The sequence below is a fragment of the Chelonoidis abingdonii genome, chromosome 9 (genome assembly GCF_003597395.2).
Source record: "Chelonoidis abingdonii isolate Lonesome George chromosome 9, CheloAbing_2.0, whole genome shotgun sequence".
NCBI classification, from domain to species: domain Eukaryota; kingdom Metazoa; phylum Chordata; order Testudines; family Testudinidae; genus Chelonoidis; species Chelonoidis abingdonii.
Window position 1 is genome coordinate 82,719,756 of NC_133777.1, and position 24,521 is coordinate 82,744,276.

At 44.5% G+C, this 24,521-nt stretch overlaps 1 protein-coding gene across 2 annotated transcripts in view; it reads left to right on the top strand.

Moving 5' to 3' along the window:
- Positions 1 to 24,521, top strand: part of CORO2B (coronin 2B) — a 125,701-nt gene that overhangs the window by 71,202 nt on the left and 29,978 nt on the right. The gene's annotated exons all lie outside the window — the stretch shown is intronic.

The window sequence follows — 24,521 nt, forward strand, 5'->3', positions numbered from 1 at the left end:
ACTGCCCTCTGCTGGACTGTCAAACCTGTTTGTGTGTTTTTTGGGGGAGCTTATTTACAGAACCTAACCTTTATTACTGCTAGTAACTTAAGGAGATTTGTCTTTATTTCATGCTGTATCTCTCCTTCTTCCAAAAAAACAAAAAGTATTTACAACCTTACCGGTAAGTAGGACAAGTAACAGGGTGGAAATTAAATGGTTCAAATTATAGGAAGGCTGTGTGAATGGTTCCATTTTTACTATCTGCACAAAAGTGAAACTTTGGAGTTGGAAGTTTTTTTGTTTTTTGGGGGGGAGAGGACGGGGGAGCAACTTATTTATGCTACGTGTCAGACTTTGTGATTGGCACTCTTGCAACTAAAATACCATTATTTTCCCCAGTGCCATAGCCTGTTTGTTAAGTGAGATATGGATGTGTTGGATATTAAACAGGTTTAAGCGCTATTGCTATAATGAGTAATGCAGCTGACTTCTTCACAATCACTAAGGAATAACTGTTTCAAGGGATATGTTTCGATTCTGGTTGAGAGTGGGCCAGTAATGGACAACTTCTAATAAAGATTCTGAATGAGTGGTATGGCTGTGACCTGGTTCGGCTTGACTCCTTGAGCTCTTTCAGGAAGTCTCAAGCTTTCTCTGGCAGATTGCTTTTTAGGGCTAAATGAGTAGTGTTCATTTTACCAATATTTTTAAAAAATGACTTAAGTCCCACTTCAGCAAAGCACTGAAGCATATGCTTAACTCCCGTTGACTTGAGGATTTACAGTTAAGCATGTGCTTAAGTTAGTATTGCTCACAAATCAAGAATCAGGCCCCAAAAGTCACAGGATTGGCTTTAAAATCCTGTAATTTTTACGAATAATAAAATTGGGTTTTTTTACCTTCTGGCTTTTTGAGCCTGTAGGGGCACTTGGCTCAAGTTTTCTCCGCAACCATGAGGGCTAGGAAAATGTTTTTTTAAAATGGAAGCTGCGATTCTCATAAAACCCTGTGACCTTAGAAGCTGGGATGCTAAGAGAAAAGCCGAAGGTCCCAAGACTTGTGACAGAATCAAAAGTGGTGGCAACATTTGTAATGTTTCACTGAAATGTTTTCATCTGTTCCTGCTTTTGTTAGGAAAGAGTGGTGGAAACCTGTGCATTTTAGAGTTAAGGCTACATACCAACTTCCATTTTAACCCCTCTTTTACAATCTCATCATCTTAGCAAATCTGAGGCATGTTCAGTCTCCAGTTAGAGGTGGATAGGTTTGAAACTTGGAGCACACTGTGAATCAGTCCTTCCCAGTTGCTGCATTCAGGGCAGCCACTCAGGTTAATTGCCCTGCTTTCTCTGTCCAGTCTTGCAACCATCTCAGTTTGTCCTTGAAGCCCTGCAGAAGCTCCAGTCTTCAGACATTCCCGTGAATTTGCATCACACCAGGGAGTAAAATATTGCTCACAGCCATTGCTGCAGGAACTCAGGCCAGGTCTACACTACAGCCCTATGCTGGCATAACTACATTGCTTAGGAGTGTGAAAAACCCACAGCCCTGAGTAGCGTAGTTACACCGACATAACCCCCAGGGTAGACAGTGCTATGTCGGCGGGAGAGCTTTTCCCATCGACACAGCTACTGCCTCTCGCAGGGGTGGATTAAATATGCAGATGGGAGAAGCTCTCTTGTCAGTGTAGGAGCAGCTTCACTTAAGTGCTACAGTGGTGCACCTCTAGTGTCAGCCGCAAGGAAGAACTAGTGCAGTGTTCTGTCTTACTTCTGACACGATGTGAAGACCTGTGCAGAGAAAGCCATTTGCAATTCACAGCACATTTTTTGTTGGTCCTTTAACACGTTACGTTACACCTTCACAAGCACCATCTACTGTCACCTTGTCTTATTAGAGAGACAAGGAGGGCAAGGTAACGTTGGTCCAATAAAAGATATTACTTCCCCCACCTTGTCTCTCTAATATCCCGGGACTGACGCTGCTAAAACAACACACCACAAAACCTGGTCTTATTAACTATTTACATATAAAAAGACACAGTGCACTCCTGTAACACGTGCATTGTGAAATAACCCAACTTTCCTGCATTTGTTAGGAAAAATGTTTTTTGTGCAGCCATAATCCTCAATAGCTGAACTAATCTGTCTCAAACTTGTTTGGTTTTGTAGATTTCCTTCAGACCTAAGGCAGGAAATTGGTGTGCACATTCTGAAGTTAGGAACAAGAATGTTTATGTATATAAAGCAGGATTTTTTGGGGAGGTTGTTTGTGTTCCATTTAGATTTTTAAACTCTGAAGCCCTTTAGTTTGATCTAAACTTGCAAGGACTGTGAAAGTCGACCAAAGCTTACAATATATTCCAGGAGGCCCAGGTCACTAATACCCAGGAAAGCAAGAGATGGTGATAGGGAATTCTCGGAGACACCTAATACAGACAGAACATGGGCTGCTAGCCAGACAGTCCTGCTTTCTGACCCCTAAAACTGGCTGATCAGAGCAAACACAGAGGGTCCTTCACAAACACATCATGTCAGCCACACAGCAAAGAGAAATAAGTATCACCATGTGTATTTGCTGACTCAGAGCTGAGACTGAGAAAGTCTAAGGGCCAGATTTTTAAACTTATTTAAGCACCTAAATCCCATTTGATTTGGGAGCTAGGTGTTTAAAACTCCTTCAAAAACCTGGCCCTCGTGACTAAGCTTTGGTCTACACCAGTGGTTCTCAAAGCCGGTCCGCCACTTGTGCAGGGAAATCCACTGGCGGGCTGGGCCTGTTTGTTTACCTGCCACATCCACAGGTTTGACCAATCACAGCTCCCAGTGGCTGCAATTCACCACTGCAGGCCAATGGGGCAGAGGGAAGCGGCGCTGGCCGAGGGATGTACTGGCCGCTGCTTCCTGCAGCCCCCATTGGCCTGGGACAGCGAACTACGGCCAGTGGGAGCCACGATTGTTTGGATCTTTAGACGCAGCAGGTAAACAAACCGGCCCGGCCTGCCAGGGCTTTCCCTGAACAAGTAACGAACCAGCTTTGAGAACCACTGGTCTACACTAGAAACGTATGTCGGTATAACTACTTCGCTCAGGGGTGTGGAAAATCCACACCTCTGAGCAACACAGTTATAGTGACCTGTGGTGTAGACAGCACTATGCCAACAGGAGGGCTTCTCCCGTCGACATAGCTACTGCTCTCGGGGAGGTGGAGTACCTGCACCAGTGGGAGAAGATCCGTGTCAGTGTAGGTAGCACCTTCGGTGAGCGCTACAGTGGCACAGCTGTAACAGAGCGGCTCCGCCTCTGTTGTGCTGCAGCTGTAGAAAAGCCTGAAGTATTGCAGAATAACACACGGAGCTAGAACCTAGGTCTCTGGTCTCCCACTCTGATGTCTAATCCACTAGATTCCCGTGCCACCAGGCAAAGAGAGCAACAAGAAGCAGAACAAAGGATTAAAAACCTAAGCTGTTTACAACATGCAAAGTCTTGCATCTCTCCTACCATCAAATCCAATGTTAATGTGTATTAATGCTTGTATACAACATCAAAGTGCATCCAATGGATTTCTGCTGTGACCCACATGAATACCCAGGAATAAAAATGTCAAATCAAGGGAGACAATAATGAAATGCAGTTGATATTTTGCCCTGCCCCATTCTGCTGCTTCCACAAAATAGGCTACTTTTTATAGGGAGAAGAATGGAAAATACCTTGCCTGCAGCTATTAACTGAAATAGGGAGGTGTTTATATTCTTCTGTATCCGTGCGTACTTAACTCTTATTACCAATAATGAGCACTGCACATGCACACAGAGGAGACTGTACCCTGTGTTAACGTCCTTGGAAGGACAGACGGGGAGACTGGAAGTCAGGCATAATGGGCCACTCTGTATCTTCCCCATGGAGAACAGTAGTTTCTAAAAGCTTTTTATGTGAAACTCCGAAGAGTTAGAAACCAGCTCTTCCTCAGAGTCCTGTGGCTGTTAGTCAGATAGTGTCATGACCACAAGTAATCTGACGGTGTCATGGCACTGAATGGCATTTCCAATGGGTGGGGATGAATTGGCTACGCTAGGCTGAAGCAGAACAACGTGGTGTAGCTGTGGGCATGGGATTTCACGGGACTGGCCTGATGATCGTCTCAATGGTTCATCTTTTCGCTGCCTTACTGCAGCTAACAATAGATGCTTGTTTTGGCACAGCTGGGAAAGAATACGCTCCGTCAGTACTTAGGTCTTTTGCCGTTGTGCTTTATATAAAAGTAGACAGGCACAGGAGTGTGCGTGCTGGTCTAAGCCCTGGCTAAAGAGTTCAGATATGTCGTTCAGGGAGTGCAGCTCTCAGACCCAGGGAGGGTAGGACTCTTGCAGTGACTTAGAAAAGGCTTTGTGGAAGAACTGTGTGATTGATATATTGCTAGCTCTGTAATAGGGTGGCATTTTTGTTCCATGAGCTCTTTAAGGGAGAAAAGACGTTTAGTTTATGCTATTGGAAAATCTTTATCTGCCAGTAATTCCAGGCAAAGGATTGAGAGCATGAAAAGAAAAAAATCTTTAATAAAGGCAAAACTAAAATCCAAGGATCTTGTTCAAACCAACAAAAGCGAAGATTCCCAGTGGGCATGCCAGGGGAAACAGGCCAGGCTGTCTCCACTGGACAAACTCCATCGTTGCTGTCCCAGATGCAGTCCCATCAGCATCAGCAATGGTAGAGGCTCTTGCAGAGACAGGCCCCACCAATGTTTTAACCAGCTAGTGGCTAGTCTGCTCTAGCACTCCCTCCAATTGAGTTGCAAATCTTGGCAATAGGAAAGAAAGGTTATGGGGCAAATCTAGTGTAGACAAGCCCTTGAACAATGCTGCGAGTAGCTCGTTGGGACAGGGATTGTCAAGAACCCAGCTTGGGGGTGGGCTTGTGGCATTCGCTGTTACAGTAGAAATGTTTAATAAGCAGTGCCAGCTGCCTGTAATTTTATCTGACTGTTACAAAGCGCACGCTAAACTTCAAGCAATTATGTGACACTAACATGGACTTCGTTAGCTAGAGCTGAGCTGCATCAACTGTGCAAGCAATTAGCAAGAAGCTGAGGTCTTGTTTTCCACCCAGTGGGTTCCTGCAGCACCTCGGGGGATGTGGCTGTCTGAGTTGTGCTGTGTACACTGTTACTGAGTGGGTGGACTGGCGGGAGGAGCCACTCCCCAGAAACTGGCAGGGGGTTGATGTAAACGGAAGTTCAAACTTGTCAGATGACGTCTTACACTTAGGCGCCAAGAAGAACAATGGGCTGTGTTGGCTGGTTGGTTGTAACAGATTGGCAGTACAAAACTGTGGGGGAGAGGGAGAATTCTCTTTTGAAATCCACGCTGCGGGTCAGAAAAGTAACAATTCGGGCTGGCTTGGTGCAGAAATGCTTGTCCAGCACATCAGCACCTCTTGTCCCAGAGGTGACAGGATGGAGAGGCTAATGCACGGCTTCCCTCTGATGTCCTGGTAAAGACAAGGGCCGAGCAGAAATGCGGATATGTTCGTGGTTGTATTTCATGGCACACAAATTAAAAACAAGGCACGCTGGAAGTAGAGGAGAGAGCGGAAAGCACAACTGGACTGTAGCAAAATCCTGAATTGAATCCTGGGTTAATCTCCATCACCTCCTGAAGGGGACTGCAAAGAAGCTGGAAGAAGCTTTGCCCTGGGACTGTGCCTTCTCCTTACAGAGGATAGATGAAGACGCTGCTTATAAGAATGTCACACAGAAGATCCCGCTGACACTGCTCTTGCCTCTGCATCCAGCTGAGCCAGGTAGTGGGGCCTCGTTTTTGGCAGAAGCAGCTGGGCTAAAGGCTGGCTACAGTGTGATGCAGGAGGGAGCAAACCCAGCTGGAGATCAGAAAACAGCAGTGAGACAGAAATCACAGCTGACTGTAATGGTCTTTAATGGACTCCCAGGAGAGTTGGGGCAATTGTCCAGGAAGATGGAAGAAGGGTATCTCTGGTCTGGGGAGGAGGGATGGATGAAAGGAGATGGGACCTGTAATGGAAAGTGCCTCCCTCTACTGCCATCCCATACTAGGAGGGACAGACGCCAAAACCAGATTAGGTATGGCACCAAGTGGGAAAGCCGTAGTGATGGTCAAACCGTCGGGAGTCGTGGAGTTGAGCTCATGTGGCCATCTGGCCGTTTGAACGCTTATCTGAACCAGACCTCGTGAATCAGCAAACTTGCCTGGGTCCCTCTCAAGAACAGACTTTTTTGCAAGACTATCAGCAACTGGCTTCAGTCCTGCCTGGATACCGGTGCTTTCTCCGCAGTAATTATAATTCCTGTGGCCTGGGAGAACACTCCACTTCCAGCCACTTTGTGTCTTCTTTGTGGCCTAACGTGTTATGTGCCCATTCGACCTCTAGGTTTTTCAGCCTCTTCTGGTCGCTTGTCATCCCAAACAAAGGAGGGGAAGCCCCAGGGTTAATGTGCTTCCCCCTCCATGGGAACCCCCATTGCACTAGTATTTCCTTTGGGTGGAAGCTGGATCCAAAGTGGGTTGTTCTTTCACAGCATAGCCATTGAGGTAAATGCCTTGCTCTGGAACTGGCTCCCTTGACGCCTTCGAGAAGCAGTGGGCGCTGTCTGGGGTTCTCTGCTTGGTGTCCCTGTCAGGCTCCCTTCTTATGACCCTCTGACCGCACTCCTGTCCCTGTTCTTTTATTAGTTGTCCCCCTGAAATCAGTGGGGTTCTGAGGTCCTGTAGATCCTCCCCTTAGGCTGGGGGGGGGATCTGTTAGCAATGGGCGGGCTTCTGCCCGCCCAGTTCCCAGAAACCCAATAGGTACAGGGAGCGCTCTGTGTCCTCGGGCTTCCCTGCTGGCTGGAGCTCCTTCTCCCTTCCTGGGCTGCTGGAGTGCTCCTTCCTTGGACTGCTGCTACCACTGCTGCCAAGTGAGGGGTGGGGGGGGCCTTGCTGGCCAGCACCCACTCCCCCACCTCTGGAGGGAGAAGCCAGGATCCCACCACCACCACTACCACCTGTGAGGGGTGCTTCCTGCCTGGCCACCAGGGTTGCTGGAGCTGCTGCTGCAGCTGTGTTTGTCCTGGGGAGCTGCTGGAGCCTGGAGGAGGAAGAGGACTGAGAAGACCACCGGCTGCTGGGGGAGCGCACAGGACTCTGGAACTGGCTCCTGTTGAATTAGCTAATTAGTATTAATTTGTAAGACTGTAGCACTTAGGAGCGCTAGTCCTTGCTCAGGATCCCTTTGTGCTAGGTGCTGCAGAGACACAGAACAGAAAGACAGCCTCTGCCCCAAAGAGCCAACAATTAGAGCCCTGCACAGGTACAGAATTAGGTCCATGGCTGCAGATATAAAATGGAGATCTGCAGAGTTACAGGGCTCTAGCAACAATGAGCGAGACCAGCAGGGCCATGGCCAGCGGCGAAAGCAGCAGCATGTTGGGCCACGGCTCACAGGAGCCAGCGCCCAGCCCAGGCAGCCTCTCCGGCATGGCTGCACCATTCCCAGCCCTGCCCACTGGGGCGGGGACCAGGCTCACCAGCAGCTGTCCCTGGTCACGCCAGAGTGTGGAAGCGGCTGTCACACTCCCAGACAGGAGGCCCTTCCATGCAGCAGTGTGTGTCTCCTGTCTGGTCGGAGTACCTGTGTGCTGAAACCTGCCCAACCCTGCTTGGCTGAGGCTGGGGGTAAGGGGTGAAATGGACTGGCAAAGGATGCACAACAATCCGTTTACACTGACACTGTGAGTGATGCAGGAATGAGATGGACCAAGGAGGCTGTTTGGAATCTGGATGAGGTTTAGGCTAGTTTGGTTTTTGGGCTGAACTGAGGATGGGGTCAGAATCTAACACCCCTAAAAGCTCCCAGCTCGTGGGAAAATTAGCTCTTTCTGGTTCTGGCTCCATTTGCAGTCTTCTCAATGCATCGTGACCTCTTGCTGCATGCATGAAATGTGACTTAGAGAAATCAAACAGCTTGTTATCCTGCCCCCCTCACTGAAGTCTCAGTAAATCTTTCTGTGCAATTGTGGGTCATTCTTGCATTACTCCAGCAGGTACCCCCTTTATTCGGGGGCCCAAACACTGGGGTGTAATTAAGATCCCCTGCACTGGGATGTATGTGGCTCCTCAAGGGCAACGACTGTAATGTCAGGGAATTTCACGGAGCTTGCCTTCCAGAAATGTAGAAGGCACTAATCCTTCCCAGTCCAGAGTGAGTTCAAGGAAACAGGTGTCCGAAAGGGACAGATGGCTCACGCAGCAACTCAGGGCACCTATGCCTGCAGTTTGGCCACATTCAGCAGGTGTGAAAGCCAACAACAGGCCTAGTTGCAGCTGCTTGAAAACTTAATCCAGTTCATATCCAGGCCCCACGTTTGCCTGGCATGCCCTCTATGTGACCGTAACTGTTAACGCTCTCTTGCTTCGGGGGCAAGCGAGAAGTGGAACAAAGGTTGCGGCATGGAAACTTGTTGGCTTTGTGCTATCGGCAGCAAAGAACTATTTAAATCCCTGTTTAGGTCAGCGTGGCGGCTCTGGCTGGTGCCTCTGAAGAGAGTGGTGGGTAGTTTTTTCTACAGCCGCTGGGAAGGTTGAAATATAAAGGGTGTCTTAGCTACACTTCTGTATGCACAGGCAACTGAGTGTAGCTGGTGCTTAGCGCTAGACCAGAGAATCTCAGGCACAGATCCATTATGCATGTCTGCAACAGCTGCTCACCCAGCCACGAGGTCTGTGTACTCAAGGAAAGCTTGCAGTGACTCCTATTCTTTTGGCTTGAAATGTCTTTTCAGCAGCTGGTTGACTAGCACACCCATGGCCTGAAGGACTTTCCTTTGTGCTCCTCCATCCAGCTCAGCCTGGCTGACCTCTGCAGGACATGTTGCTAAGAATGAGTTTCCCCAAGGATCTTTACTGTGATGCAGGGATTGATAATTCTGTGGTAGGCACCTCCTAGCTGCCATACATAAAACAAGCCCTGTTTTGATGAGGTGATGCTGCATCGTGCTGTAACCTTGCTCAGGTAGCCTGGTACTGACTCCGGAGATAGTCCTGGGCCCTCAACCACAGCAATCTGCCTGCAATTTCTTTAACTCACTGCACACTTAGCTTTTCCCTCTCAGAGCTCCACAAACAAGCTGCCTTGTTCAGGCCCCACTAGATTCTCCTTTCCCTTTAACTTGTGCAAATCATCTTCCATAATCTGGTAAGTTTCTCTAGACTTGCCCCAATGTATAGGAGGACTTTACTGAATTTATGCCATCTGTTGTTCAGATAGCCTGCAAATTTGAGATGCTTAAACACTGAATACCAAGGTGCCACAGAAAAGAGGTTAACGTATCCCCAGCTGCAACGTGCCCATTCAAAGATTTGATGGTTGTCTGTGGTAGTGACACAAATGGAGTGCCAGAAATGTGACAGAACACATTACATCTTTGGCCTTTTGAACCCACACTTATGTAGGTCTTCTCGGGGAGAACTGGGAAGCCTTGGAACGGTTGCAAGTTCTTCAATCAGAAGACCAGAGAGGATGGCTCGAAGTCAGAACCAAGTGCCCCAGTGCTGGCGTTGAAGTCAACACCAGTGATTTAAGAATTTATTGTAGACGCTGAACACAATGATCGATCATGCTCTCAACATCCCTTTAGAAATGGCATAAAGGCTTGTTCTTTCTCAGACTGAACATAAAATTCTATGATTCCAACTGCATATGCTGGTTTTCCATCTGAAGTCAATATTTGCCTAAATACTAATACTCTTCACAATCGGGATTAGTCATGGAGGTGTCCACACTAAACGTGGGGGCTCAGATACTTGTATTTACTGAGTGGTACTAGCAGAATTGAGACGTGGCATGAACTTACTTTCTGGGCAACACTTAAATCTCCTTTAATTCAGTATCTACAAGCAATTGTAGACATGGGACTGAGGATGGAAATGACCTTGGATGCCTCCCCAATTGTGCTTCCAGGGCAAGGAGCTAGACATGTAGGGACACAAGCATTCAAACTTGAGTACAATGTAGCCTAGAAGACAGAGAAGTGGCCTGAGATTTGGGAGACCTGGGGTTTGTTCCTGGCTCTGCTGCTGGGCAGGTTACTTCACCTCTCGGGGCTTCAGCTTCCCCATCTGAAAAATAAGGCCAGTGATACTGTATCCCTTTGTAAAGTGCTTTGAGATCCATGAAAGCAAAGTGCTATAAGAGGTGGCTATTATAATAAATGTTGCGTTTTCATTCATAATAAAGTCAGGCATGTATGTAGACCAGTGTTTCCCAAACTTGGGATGCTGTTTGTGCAGGGAAAGCCCCTGGCGGGCCAGGCCAATTTGTTTACCTGTCCCGTCCACAGGTTCAGCTGATCGCGGCTCCCACTGGCCACAGTTCGCTGCTCCAGGTCGATGGGAACTGCTGGAAGCAGCATGGGCCAAGGGATGTATTGGCTGCCACTTCCCACCACCCCCATTGGCCTGGAGCAGTGAACCGCAGCCAGTGGGAGTGCGATTGGCTGAACCTTTGGATGCGGCAGGTAAACAAACCGGCTCGGCCCACCAGGGGCTTTCCCTGAACAAGCGGCCAAACAAGTTTGGGAACTACTGATGTAGACAATGACCAGAAAGGGGCCTGGCTCTTTCTCAGTGGTGCTGAGCAACGGGTCAGTGTTTTCTGAGTGTATTCAGCAATTCCGTATGTGGGCGCCTCATTTGAGGATTTCAGGCTGAAAAATGTCGGTACTGAATTTTAGCATTGGATCCAGCAGATGCGAAGGAAGATTTCAGATTGAAAACTTAGCTCCTTGTGTAAACAGAAGCTTCGAAAATGAAAATCAAATATTCTTCCCAATTCCTTCATTGTATTTACAGGTAAACGTGTCTGGGTCGATTTGTAAGAGGAGTTAAAACTATACAGGACATAATCTGCAGGTTTGCACATCACTCTAGCACTGTGAAAATAAAACACTGTTAAATGTAACGTCCCATAGGAGCATATAGTATGTGGATTGCCAGTGTTTACTTGTTTAGTCCATACAACAGGCTACTGTTGTTATAACTCAAATACTTGCACCCTCTGCTGGTTAAACCATGTCACCTTTAGGAAAGAGTATCAGAGGGGTAGCCGTGTTAGTCTGGATCTGTAAAAGCAGCAGAGAATCCTGTGGCACCTTATAGACTAACAGACGTTTTGGAGCGTGAGCTTTCGTGGGTGAATACCCACTGCATCTGACGAAGTGGGTATTCACCCACGAAAGCTCACGCTTCAAAACGTCTGTTAGTCTATAAGGTGCCACAGGATTCTCTGCTGCTTTTAGGAAAGAATGGCTTTTCGTTACCAGTCGAGAGATTTTTTTTCCCCATTATGTGCGGAATCCAGTTTAACGGGGATTTTGTTTGGCTTTTTGTCTTTTTAAATAACAAGCTTGATCTTGGCTACTGTTCTGGAATAAATGTAAATATCAATTCGACAATGCTTTGTGTTTTTAATTTGTGCAACACTTTAACCTATCTAAAGCTTATGCATTTCTTGCTATATTTTAGATTAGACATCTCTTATGCTTTGTAGACCTATCCTGCAGTGATTAGTAAATAAGAAATGTCCTGCAGTGGAAGGGAAGTAAGAAAAAACAATTGTCCGCATGTGGGAGAGGGAGGGCTTTCTTGCTGGTTACCCAGGAAAGTTCAGGCAGTTAACATGTTAGAAGAGGGCAAGGCAGAAGATGTAATATCTGTGGCTAACCTAACTCTCCTTATAGCCATGCAAGTGTGGTAACTGGCACTTAGATCTTTCACATGTCCAGAAGTGTCATGAAATGTCTGTTTCTTTCAGCTATTTATCACTAACATACTTTTACAGAGGATTAAGTTCTGTATGTGCTGATGGACTATTTTTATAAGGGAAGTATAAGGGTGATGCGAGGTGTGCCTTAAAAATGTTCAGGTGAACAAAACCCCAAAAATAGACATGTGCAACTTTGGCCCCTTGTAACTAAGGAATCTGGCAAAAAGGCCCAGAGGTGTTATAATAACTTTTCATCAGAAACATTAATTTAACATTCTACATTAACATTTAGAAACATTAATTTAAGCCATGATATATATCCCTCTGAGGTAGACTGGTATTAGTCTCATTGTACAGTCGGGGAAACTGAGTCATGGAAACATTAATGATTTATTCAAGGTGAGAGTTGGTGGCAGAGCCAGAAATGAAATCTTAACTGTCAGCCCCCTGCTCTCATCCCTGGACCATGCTCCCATCCAACTGGAATAAGTAGATCAAAATAGTGTAAAAAATTCAATGGGATTCTTCTGCATTTAGTTACAGGATGCTTGAGCAGAATGTCTGAGTGTGAAGACATTACATCTAAAATACCATAAAAGGCAGTGGCTGGGGACAGGGGGAAATATTCCTAGACAGTGTCTGTTAGCTGATCTGACGTGTGAAATGAGCTTGTCACATGCAGAATGGCAGGGCATTGTGGGGCGTGTCGACAGGATTCAGCTAGCTGTGTCTCTTGTCATTCTGTCTCTTTCTTTACTGGAATTTTGCGAGTACTCTTGCTAGGGCAAATTCTGAGAGGGAGAAGTGTGTAGGTGGCTGGTGGAGAACCTAGACCTAGCAGAGGGAGGATAGGCTCCAAAAAAATTGCAGAGAGGCTACCGAAGAGAAGCAGGAATAGCCGGTGTGGTTTTCCTATGTACTTCCCTGGAGCAAGCAAAGCCACGGATGTGCACACCCTTGTGGAGATTATTCATTCCTCTGCCATGACCAATCTGTGCAATCGGGTAGCGGCCGTTCAGAATCCAAGTTCACAATGCTACTCTTAACGTTCCTGGAGCTGTGGAATTCTGCCTGTCTGGAGATTGGCGGGGGGGGAGGGATTTCTGTAGTGAACAAGAACTTGGTCTTGGGAGTAGTCTGTTTTGCTCAGTTGGCAAAGACAGATGAAGGGAATGTTGTGCTTGACTTGTGACCACTTCTGTTTATTTTCGAGAGAGCAGATAATACATGAGATTCAGTTGCATTAGCGATATCATGATACTGTGTCACATACATGCAACTCCAAAAAAGTCCACAGAATGCAATAGACGGTAACTAAGTAATGAAAAACAAATGCCCGTCTATATTAATGCAGCTGATTCAATGCATGTTTACTTCCATTGACAGTTTAAAGATTAGACATATTTTGCTGCATTTGGCATAACAGAGCACACTACTAATCTCATTTGTCGTTCTCTATTTAAATTTTCTAAGGGATATCGATCAGAACTATGGTGTTGCTTTGTTTTGTTTTCTGAAAGTGACAGTTCCAACTTTTGTGACATTATTCTGGGTGATTTTAGCCCTGAAATTCTAGTTTGTTCCTACTAACATAACAAAATAGCTGTCTTCACTTCAAAGCCATGTGAAAATGACTTCAATTTTTTTTATTTTCTTTATTTTTGGCTGCAAAGCCATCTTTGCTTGAAAATGAAAACTTTTGCTGCTGCAGAATGGGTTAATTTTTTTAACTGAGTGATCATATTCTCGAGGAGAAATTCACAACATTTGGCAAACTTTTGAAGAAAACAGAACAATCTCTTGCATTTTTAACTAGTCTTTGCTTTTGAATATTCACCAGTTCCGTTGTGCCTGGTCTGCAAACCTCCCAATAATCAGCCGCCGCAGGAATCCTTACAAGACTAGAATTGACGTTCACATGAACAATGAAATGTTTGCAGTGTACAATGATCTTTTTATTTGTTTGGCTTCCTGCAAGTCGCTACTTCTGCCTGAGTCACCTTCTAATTGGGTCAGGCAGACTGACCCAGATGGATGAGCCTGCAGGGAATGTGCAGGTGCTTTGAATTTCCTCGGCCTTGGTTGACTTCATCCAAGTATGACTCAGATCATGTGATTGACACAGAATCATGATCCTCAGCCCTTAGAGGCTAAATGTGGAACGTGCGAATAAAGCCGCCCCCCTCACCCCTTCCCAGGGTAAAAACAGTGGTGGAGAAGCTTGCAATAATTTGGTGTTAGGTGTTTTTAAAGAAACTAATGCTGCCTCTAGCCTCAGATACATAAATCCGAATTTCTCATGTCAATTATTTACATCACGGAAATTATGCAACAAACCCCAGGTCATGGGGAAGGTTTGGGGAAAGATCTAAAATACAGGCTACCCTTGAGATAAAAAAGTCAAGACTGTTGGAAAGTTGTTACTTTGTCTTGTGTCCAATGGTGGCTAATTCCTGATGCTTTGGAGGAAAGGCGCCAAAAAACCCTTACGGTGCAATAGAGGACAGGGGAGGGAATATCTCCCTGACCCTATTTGTTGAGCAGCTTGTGCCCTGACTATTCCTTGTATATCCCCAAAAGGAGCAGAGGGCCTCCCTAAACTTGCTTCTCTGCTCCAGCTTCACTTATTGTCTACATGAAGTGCTGGGGGGAACAAGTGAGAGAACACGGACCAAAGCACCAGCAGAGCGCACCGAGCACGCAGCTCCTTCACAATCAATGCAGCAGGCTCCAATTTCCTGCATTCATCTCCGAGATGGGCACCTAGATGGACCCGGACAAGACGGGGGGTGCTTCTGGGAAGAGAAGTGTTGTGAAGAGCTCTTTGTATTAGCAGCTCCCATCGAGGCACCCTGTCTTCAAATCTGTTCCCAGTCTTGGGCTCCACACTGCACCCGCAGACCGCAGCAGCAAAACACTCCCTGCCATTTGCAGCTGGCCAGGAGAGATGTGGCTGCTTCGCTCCAGGCATCTGCACCATCTATGCTGGGCGGCTGTCATTCCCTGCCTAGGCAGAACACCCAAAGCCCTGAGGAAGCTCCAGCTTATTCAGAATGCAGCCGCCTGATGGCTGAGTGACACAAGTCCTTGGAAATGCACCGTTATGCTACACGGCTGTCCCTTCGATAGGGAGCCAATGCAATGCAGAGTCAAGGTGACTGCCCTGATCTGTATGGAATTAATCCTGGAGACATGATTTGTGCAACCAAATCATCCCACAGCAGCTGGGGCGACTAAATACTAACCAACAGGAAAAGCCCATGACTCCTTGAGGCAAGACTTGGCCATGTAAGCTGTATGTGCCTATCAGCCACATGGCTGAAGTGGGTGGCTCCTTTATAAATACTTAGATAGTGACCCTCAAAACATGCCTCAAGCAGTCACCTTGTGTCTAATCAAAGCTCACGTTGCCCTACTCTGCACTCGAAAGAAGCTTGTTTTCCTCCAAGCGAGTGCAGCAGCCATTGCAAAGCAGGGAAGGAAACTGATTACTCAGCAGAACCATCCTTCTGGTCGTAACTGCCAAATGCAGAGCTATTCATCTGCCTGCCCATTAAGTGGCAGCTAGCCTGTTCACATTGCCTGATGCCTCCTGTTCAGATGGCACCGGGCATAGTCATGAACCGCTCCACAAACTGACCACTCCTGGGCCATGCATAGAGGGAGCATTAACATCTGCTGAAAGGATTGTGCCTGCCTGCTGTGAGAATGCAAATCCATCTGTAAGAGGCAGGAACGTCCGCCTGACTGAGTAGAGGATGCAGGCGGTTAGTAGGAGGGGTTAATCCTGCACTTTCTAAACTGGTCCAGCTCTCTGATGCAGACAAGGCCTTCTTCAATAAGGCAGTATAAAAATCTGTCTACTCTTTTAACCCAGCCACTGAGGAGGATGTACGTACTGAAGCAGTTTCATCATCCCCCGTTGCGGAGTCGTAACTTCACTAACAAATAAAAGTGCTAAGTAGAAATAATCAACAATTAATGGGAAAATGTGCACTTGGGGAAGAAAGGAATTTGGAGTCATTCTCTCTAGGGTGTGTTTTTTGTATTTTTTTTTTAATTTCTATTCTTATTTTGCCTGGCTTCTCTTCTTGGTTTGTGCACAAGCTTTCAATGCATTGGAACTAATGCTGGACAAATGCCATGGCAGTGGGAGTTGCTTGAGTTTTAGAAAGGGTGGTGGGGGAAAGTGGTTCATTACTGTTACTGACTCTGTACAGAAAGCAGATAGGAGCAACTTGTTTTATTTACAGGCATGTTGGTGGAAAGCAAAATTCTCATGACTATTCATGCTTTTTTATACCAGAAATGACTTATTCAAGTCCTGTTCCTAAAAAAATTGTTGCCCTGTTGGGGAAGCAATGAGTGGCTAAGCACAAAACACAACATGGTGATGGATCTGAGGCTGGGTGGATAAATGCAGCCCCTCTTTGCAAACACTAGAGGGCATGAGGAAAAGGAGGAAAGTGAAAAGGCAAAGTCATAGGTGTCAACTTGCAGCATGACTTCAATAAAGCATGTTGTGGCAATCTTCCTGACGGCTTGCTTCCTGCTGTCAAAACAACACATTCCCATATTTACATGGGAGGGAGGAGCCTTGGTTAAAAGACATCCTAAAACTTTGAAGCTTCCTCTTTAGTCACAGGATCTGAAGCTCTGACAAACTCCCTTCAAATGAGTCCGACACTGATAATGTCAAAATAGGATTTCCAGTACTGACTACCAACTGAAACTTGCATGTAAGCCCCCAACACTTCCAATAAACCTTTGAAGCCTCAGACTGCTCAAGAGTGAAGCTTCAAAGAAAAAGTGCTTTGTGATGGGCCTAGTGCCTCTGTCTGAGTATACTTGCCTTCCTTTTTATGCTGTACATTTGTACTAGAAAGCTCTATGCAGGTGACAGTTGCCTGTACAGTAGCCGCATATTCAAGCTACTGACTGTAGAAAAAAATACGTGAACTGTACAAATTGGGCTATTAGCTAATGATTGGATTATTCGAGCAGCATTTTAAAATATGTAAAGGGGCTGGAAATGGATGAGATTGGACGATGCCTATTCAAGTTGTTTTTGAACTGGAACGCCTCGAAAGGGCCTGTCTTAAGAAGGCATGTGCAGCTTTCACTGGGTATATTTACACAGAGACTGTCCATTGAACCTGTACTTGTAATATTGGAATAATTACAAAACTCTATTTTGCCCTTGTCAGTGCTCCAAAGGCACTGCAATTACTAACCATTTCCAAAGCAAAGATTCCTTCTCATTCGTCAAGAGGCAAAATGACTGACTTACGCAAACTGAAAAATTAATTGTCTTCTTCCTCTTCCCCCTCCCCCCCGACATAATAAAATGAATTCCTTCGCTCCAAAATGATGCTCTTTAATTGCTCCGGTTCCCAGGCAAAAAATGTGTTGAATGCTTAATACTGCTGAAGATTTACTCCTTCAGGTCCCTGTGACGACAAATGTAAAAGCGTACAGGAGCCTACAGGCAAAATCTTACTCACTAGAGTGCTCCCTGTGTTCTTGTGCCTCCACACTTAAAGGGAAATGATATTTAGGTCACCAGGCTTTAAGTAGCCATGGGGTTATAGATACATCTTCATCGTATGATTAGAATTCCACTGGGGCTTAAGCCACTGATGCTGACAAGGTTTCCCTTAGAATGACGAGTGGGAAATTACAGCAAAGGAAATTGCTGATTTGTATTTATCAGCATTAACCAAACAAGCTTCACGTGTCCGTTATTTTCAGTCATTGCAGAGCACAGGTTCTGAGTGTGTCAGCCTCTCCTCTTTCACCAGCACTGTGACTGAAAGCAAAAGTGTTGCTAAATCAGATTCTGCCTTTAACGTTTCACACATACACAGCGGCTGTCAAAATGTCTCTGGGAGGGGGCGTATTTTGATGGAGAAGGCAAATGGGCTGCACCAGTTTCAGAGAATAACAATCAGATCCTATGTTCTGGTTTTGTGAAATACCAGCATTATTTTGTTTTAATCAAAAAATTAAATTCTTGCATTGTAATGGCCTAGTAACCGAACTGTATTTTTGTCCCCCAGAAAGCCTAATGAATTTTGATTAAGAACACCAAGTCTACTTTGCAAAGAAAATTATTCAGCTAGTTGCTCAAAATTAGTGATTGCTTATTAAAGTGCACAGTTCCAAGATCTGTTCTCTTGGAGTTTAACAGCAGCTGCATAAATCTGTATTTCTCGTAAGTTTTGAAAGAGTGATCTTCAGGCAGTGTGCTGTTAATGTCATGCTAATGCAAATGTGAAAACAGGAAGAAAGTTAGATTATCCAAAGTGGAGTTGATAAGTGATGTCTGTTACAGCACTTTATAATTAATATCCCATAAAATACTGGCTTTGCATTCCAGTAGTTCGCAGCAGGATGATAGGCAGGCAAAAAAGATGGTCTGCACTGATCCTCCTGTATGTTACTATCATGCAAAACTCAGCTCCATGCCCACTAATGATGTTGATTTTTCTGTATCTTGCAAATCTACTGCTCTGCACTCACAAGCACACAGCGTCCTTCACTGTGCTCTCAGAGCTCAGACCCCAGCCCTGCTGCCAAGAGAGCTCATCAAATATTTTTTGTGGAAAATGTCAAAGAAGGGGGGAAATCTATTTTTCTTTTAGTTTTTCATGGAGAATTCCCTGCCCCCAGTGGAAATTCAAAAAGTCCAAATATATTTCAGTTTGGAAATGCTGCTGTGGTACCTCATGGGAATTATAGTTCAGGTGCCTCATGCTGACCTGCTCCTCCATAGGCTGGCATCCCTGGTTGGACTACATCTCCTATCATGCATCAGTCTCCTGTCTTAATGTGGAGCAGGTGTCTCCTGGGAGTCTCTGGCCATGGTACATCATAGCAGATGTAGTCCACCAGAGGAGCCTGGCCCATAGAGGAGAATGGGGGCATGAGGCAGCATTTCTAAAACTCAACCCCCCAGAAAGCTTCGTGGGGAAAACTTCATTCAGTCAAAACCCCAATTTTCCATCGAAAAACAATTTCTGTGTAAAAATCTCAACCAGGTGTAGCCGTGAAGTCTCTAGAAATGCTTTCCCTACTTCCCACTCCCATACCTTGTTCCTGTGGGCTTGGCTCAGCTAGTGATTATGCTCAAGTGGCTCGCTCTGCCGTCCAAACACAGCATAAAACACATGCCATCACCTCTCAACAAAATGACAGTGGCTCTGGTGACAACAGTCTGTGCCGGTCATTGCATCAAACAAGATTCCTGGCTTGACACCAGTTAGGATGCAGGGCTGTGGACAGAAAGAAGGAGCAGGGATGTTTTAATTTTGGGCGTTGCCAGGTCTAGGCCATCTTTGCCCACCATCACCAGAAGGGACACAGATAAGTTCTGGGAATAATGTTGGGGACATTCTCTGGCCTGTGTTGTACAGGAGGTAAGACTAGATGATGACAATGGTCCCTTCTGGCCTTGGAATGGATGCCTAGGTTCTCCCACAATACCCAGCAAAAGCATTCATAGAGCGGCACAGTTTGCTGTAGTGCTATAAATGGTGGGATAGGCCTCCAGAGGTCTGAGTCATTGTGGCCACAGGCCCATCACAGCAAGTACCTTGTTGTTTAGCAGTGTGGTGTCTCTTTCTCTCTCTCGTATTAGGCTGACTGGAGGGAAGTAACTCCAGACTGAATCACTCACATGAACTCTACAGTGTAGACACCTCAGAAATGAGAGAGGAAAGGGGAAAACACACATTCATAAGGGAGGTTCCTTATCACAGAATAAAAAGAGGCCATTTCTTCATTTTACAACATTTCAGTGACTTAAAGGGACAAAACCAGTGGCTCACACCTGCCAGCAGAGGAGCTTCCTTGGATGCGCCCCTCACAGCTGAGCTACCCCAGTAGGGCTTTGCCAAAGGTGTGGCCAAGAGCAGTGCTGCACACAGTCTGTTCTCAGCTGATGCAACAGAACCTGGGGCTGTTTCATTTAAGCACAAATTGGAGCAACAGATGGCTGCTCCTAGAATATAGGAGGCACGAAGTCACCTTCTTGCAGCCTCCTCTATCCCCCTGTGCCGGCACTGAGCCTGGTTTGTCTGGAATGACCTACTGGGGCCATTGAGCATTGCACAGAAATCAAGGAAATGGATCGTGTATCCGCTATGTTTATCTTACGATCACTGTCTTTGACAACAGAAGGGCAAAGATCTGGGGAGAAGATTCTCCAAGCTGCAATGACTTCATCTCTATTCTTCATCTTAAATCTTTGTGGCCTTTATATTCTCTATGATGGCAAAAAATAAATAAATATCTGAGCTGGTTTCTCACACTATTGTATCAGTGGAGTCTCTCCTGACATGACTCAGGTTAGACTGGGAAGAGAATCAGGACCTTCGTTTTTACTATAACTGGGAAAACTGGTGGGGAAGGGGGTGCAATCAAGCAGTTCCCTTTTTCTGGTATACGTAGAAGGCTCCAGCAGTTCCCAACGTGTTTAGTGCCTTTATAAGCCAGGAAGAGAGAGAGCAGTAATTTAGAAAAGCAAACAGGCAGCTTGGCTTCTATCCACCATCAGCATTTTTCAAACACTCCCAGCGCCCATCTGGGGGCCTGACAATGCCATGGGGAAAATGTCCAAAGGTTGACTTGGTTTTGGTCCTAAAAATCTGAACAGATTTCTAATAGCACTAATCAGCTCAGACCGGAGTTCCCTGGGAATTAACCATCCTTAATTCTTCCAGTCATTTGGTTAATCCCTAGGAAATATCCAGTACATTGATCATTATTGCTTAATTAAAGTGGAATTACCAGACAGTCAGAAAGGTAAGTACAGGTATTGGCTTAAGAAAGCACATTAGCTTAATGGATAGTGGGAGTCCGTGAAATAGCTGAGATTGACCCATTAGATCTGCTCTGGTAGTTCAGAGGCAGCAGCATAAAATTAAGACCTTTGGAGTAATCCAAGTGACCCACAATCAGAAACACCTAATTGGAATCTATCCTAAAGGGACAGGAGTTTAACCCTGTATCTTTCAACAGTTCTATCCTCTCTTTCTTTAAATCCTCACCTGCCACAATGGAAATTTGGCCTAATGTAGGTTAAATTCACTTTGGCTGCTATCAGTCACTGGAGTAAAAATGAAACGTGTGCCATATGGTCAGGGAATTTGCCTAACATGCCCTAATTAATAACAGGCTCATAAGTCAGAAATCAATGTGGCATTAAGTGTTCATCGTAGGCAAGCTAAAAAGGGGTATAATCCTGTGGCTGTTATGTTCATGGAAATTAATGAATGTTTATAAAGGATTTCATTAAAGGGCAAAGGGAAACTGCTGAAAATGACCCTATTATTGCGACAGTGACGTATCTGAATGTGTCCATTTGTTCGTGTATTGAAAGTAATGAGCAGATGCAGAATTTTTTTCCCTTTACCTTGGTAACTGAAAATGACACAGATAATAAACACTCCTGTGTTGCAAGAATAGCTTAACTCTGGCCTTATATGTAGGTTTGGCAGAATTGAATTTTTGTAATTTTGAGAGATAATATCAATGTTTCTTTTTAAGCATTTTTTCCATTTTTATCTTTTTTTTTTAATTTTGACAGTTGTGGGAAATTGGGGAGAGTATAAACAATTATTTAATGACAGACGTTGAGATTCAAAAAGTTAAAGCTTTTGTAACCATTAAAACACAAATTGTCAACACTGTATATCAAAATATACAAAGTAAATATCCTTAAATCAAGCTCTAACAAATTCTCAAGCAGTGTTTTTCTTACTTGGCCTCGCTGTACATTTCAATTCTCATCGGTGGAAATATTTTTTCTTTGGCTTATGTGTCTGCAGTGAAATTGAGATTTACCAATATTTACAGATAAAAATCAAATCCTGCTGAGCCTGCTGATGTGTTGTGTTGGAATGATCGGTTAGAACCTTCATTGAATTACAGAAACAGAACACAAAGTGTTAAAATGTCCTTTGAAAACAAGAAAGCAGACACTGGAATTAAGCTGACTGCAATGCACCAGTCAGTCTGGTTTTTAATTTGGCCATTTCTGCTGTCCTAATTTCTGTTTTTGAAAAGAGGTTTGTTCACATGATGCAGCTTACTACCATCTACTGAATTCTAAAAAAATCAGATCAAATCAAATCTGAAATAACCTTGAATATCAGGCATTGCATAAAGAGACTAGGGGCCAGTACACCAGCTGGAAATTATCACTCTGAAGTATGGACATTATATGCTCGCTTCTTTTTCCTATCTTCCCCTATGTGCTTGTCTGTCTTTCTACATCTGCAGAGTTATTATTGGAGCTGGCTGAAAATCGCTTTTTTTCAAAATGCTTTTCCAACAAAAAATGGCTTTTGGATTAAATGGAAACTTTTGCAGGCATTTCTGTTTTCTGTTGAAATTTTCAGGTTTTTGTCCAGTCACATGCTCAAACATCTCCCTGATACATCACTAGTCAATGACTGGATGTCTTGTGCTTCTTTTCCAGATGACTTTTTGTGTAGTAAATTGGCCACATTTGCGGATATTTTGGTGCCGTGGCATTTTGCATTCCAGTTCAATGTGGTATATTCTGTCAGAAATGCCCATCCTTGCTCTGAATAATGACTAATAGCAATCATTGGTATTGCTGGTGCATGTGTTAAATCTTTGGCTATAGAATCTTCGTACAGTGGTTGGCATCCAGTTACCTGATTGGGGCTCTCTAGGTTCTACTGAAATACACGTGATAAAACCTCTAGAAATGCCCATTGATATTCTACCCTAAAGCAAGCTGAAGGGATTGTTCTGTGTATGACAAAATTTCTCTTGGCTGGTGATGGTAGGAAATCAGTATACAGTATTAGCTGCTGCTTTTACTGGGGTTTTGTTCCTAGAATAAAGCAGACATTCCAGTCTGTCTCTTGGACCCCAGGCTCGACTTGTTATAACCAGTATCTGTGTTCCTTTCCGTAGCCACAGTGGCTGTGATGTAGTAGAAACAGTTACACTATCACAGCAAGAGCCAAGAATCCCCGGTAATTAACAGACTAGCTCAGTGGGGACAAATTAATTCAAATAATCTCCCTAGGAGGCAATGTCTGAAGAGCAAACCCCTACGTCTGGCATGTCAGTATCTGGTCACTCACAGTTGTCCACACTCCCAGGGAATCCAACTGCAACCCCTCAAATCAAAACAAGGCGATCTACATGGTAGCCCTGGCTGAAACACTATACCATTCTTCCCTCCCCTCATGTTACAATGGATTACAAAATACTCACCAGCTGCTGGGGTATTTGCTGAACTATTACAGTAGGAGGCTATGAATCTGCTTCACAGATGTTTGCTTTACTGGTAGATTACCGAAACCAAGGACTTACCCATGTGCATTTCTTTGTTCACATTAAATGAAACCAGGAGCTAAATACTTTAAGGTCAGTGCTGAAAGTGCTATTAAATATTTAGTGTATTTAGCATTCTGACCTATCTTGTTTTCAAGCCTTAAAAAAGCTTGACATCACCTCCTAGTGGACACAAGAAACCCATACACTAAGATCTGACATTTCAGTGTGGCTTTTCAAAAAGGAGAGAACAAAGGAGAGAGAAAGGTCTGCAAGTCTTATGCCCTAATTAAGAGACAAACAATCAGTCCCTCCGCTTCTGTACACAGACGGTTTTAGACAGAGCGGCATGTAGAATAGTTTTATATACTCAGTAAGCGAAGGCTGGGGAATTTTCTACAATTCCACTGAAGAGAAGAAACTAACACAAGAGATTGATATACATTAATAGATCTGTGTGCTGTAGTCACCAAGTGAACTGTGCATTTTAAAAATCTTTCAGCTTTCTCTCTGCAAATAGAGACAAAACACAGGGCTGTGCAAATAACTGACTTCTGGGTTTAGTGGATGGAGCAAGAAGTTGGGTGGGGGAAATCTGTTTGTGTCAAAACCAAAAAAAATCATTTTTTGAAAAATTTTTCCTTTAATTTTTGATGTTTTTAAACCTTTTTTTAGAATGGTTTTTAAAAATATAATTGAGTGTATTTCCAAAATGAAACATCAGATTTTCTTTCAAAATGCTGAAATAAACCATTTTGACATTTATGAAACTTTTTGACAGAAAGAATTTGTAAAAATTGACCCAAATTCATGAATTGTTTTAGTTATCCCGAATCTGCATTTTTCAGCAAAAAAATAAACAAAATCCCCTCCAAAATACAGGTTTGCACAAGAACAATTTGCCCTTCTCCAGAAAAAAAAAAGATCCCTAAAAGTTTTCCTATAGGAATTTTTACTCCCAGTGGAGAGAAATCACAACTCTAAGGTGCAAAGTGCTTGCTGTTCCTATTCTCTAAGCTTCTACATGTGGTTGTCTAGAATATTATTTTTTTAAAAAAACATCCCATGCACAATATGACTTCAGAAGTTTGGGGAGAAGGAAGGACCCCAAGAGCCAATTAGCAATTTTGTGATTGTACTCTCATGCTATCATAAATGTTCCTCACCAGACATTTCTATTGTAAATTGTTTCTTTTTCCCCAAAGAGTTTAGTAACTTCCACAGGGAGTTGAGAATCCAGGCACTAAACGAGTGGATTTTATTTTTATTTATTATTTTCTACTTATGCTGCAACTAGCAGCCTACCTCTAGGAGCATTTACAATTATATAAATAAAAGCATTAGTCCGTCAGACTTCTCCTAAGTCGGGCAAGCCCATCAGCTAAACAAACCCTGCAGTCTCTTCACACAATTCCATTAGAAAGAGACTAGCTAAAGCCTGTACAA